Genomic DNA, 1366 nt, shown 5'->3' with positions numbered 1-1366 from the left:
AAAAGTCTGGCGGGGCGGGGCCGCTGTCCCCCTCACTCTCGCCCCGCCCGTTCTGGGCCGGTGAGGGCGGGAGAGGGGCCCCACACCCCTGGCTCCCTGAGTGACCTCACCTGCAGTCTGTGCAAGGATCCCGCCCTGCAGCCCTCCTTTCCAGGGCCAGAAACGCTCCAAACGATAACAAAAATATCAATAATTAACATTTATTGATCATTTGCTGTGTGCTGGGCACTGTACTAAACTCCGCGTGCATTATCCTCCCTGCAGTCCTGTGGCTAGCCATTATTAATGGGCACGGTCTGCAGATGAGGAAGTAAGGACACGGGGCGCTCGGGCAGAGCCCGAAGAACACCTGACATCTGATGCCCATGCTGGTGTTCTGCGCTGCCGCAGAGGCAATGCAGAGTGGCTGAGTGCAGCCTTGGTTCTGTTACCTGGGCTCCGCTCCGATCTTGGGCATGGCACTTACCCCCTGTGCCCCGTTTCTTCATCTTTAAAATGAGGATGCTAATAGAACCTGCCTCAAAAAGTTGCTGTGGAAGAAGAGTGTCTGGTACATTCTAAATGCTGTTATTGTTATGAGTAGGCTGTCACTTGCTCCACTCCTGCCATAGGATCTATTCTTGGGAAACCGGTCTTGTTTCAGAGGCTCAGGACTGGCTCTGCTGCCCGGGGAGCAGAGGAGGAGAAGCTGGAGGAGGGCCTGGGAAGCCATCGGGTGTGGCCCTATGCTCCTGGGTGCTCCTACTGTAGGAATTGGGCCAGAAGGCAGTCACACCTCCTGTCTGGGCATGTTTTATTGCCTGTAAAAGGGAAAAGCATTACCTTTCTCCTTTATCATTTACTCACTCGATCCATTTCTTGAGCACCCTTATATGTCAGGGACCATGCTGGGGGTGCTCCAAGAATGCCTTTACCAGGCCCCGTAGTTTTTAGAATGGTAGGGGAGACCCATCAAAGAATCCTACTAATGTCCAAAAGAGTTCAACTGTGGAGAGAGCTTTAAAGGAGAGGAACTGTGGGACTCCAAGGCTGCCCTTCGGGGTCCTGGCCAGGTCTAGGAGGGGCAGGGCCAGAAAAGGCCACCTTCCGTGACAATAGCGCAGCTGAATGGATTTCTGGAGGCAAGATCTGTGTCATGACCCACAGGCCTGAATTTGGGGGCGGTGGAGCTCCGTTTCTGGCTACCATGACCATGTGTGGGCTTGTTGCAGGCTTATTGACCATCTTCCCACCTCCCCTGAGCCAGAAAGTGTCCTAGGCTCACAATGGGTAGATGCTGGCTAGATACTGGTGGACTGAATGAGGCCTGCACCCCTGCCTCTAGAACCATTACCACCCTGTGGTCATCCTAGAGGTAGGAAATTCC

Source organism: Ailuropoda melanoleuca, chromosome 13, assembly GCF_002007445.2.
Source record: "Ailuropoda melanoleuca isolate Jingjing chromosome 13, ASM200744v2, whole genome shotgun sequence".
In the NCBI taxonomy this organism is placed as follows: domain Eukaryota; kingdom Metazoa; phylum Chordata; class Mammalia; order Carnivora; family Ursidae; genus Ailuropoda; species Ailuropoda melanoleuca.
The sequence above is the reverse complement of the archived record's forward strand: the minus strand, read 5'-3'. Positions refer to the sequence as shown.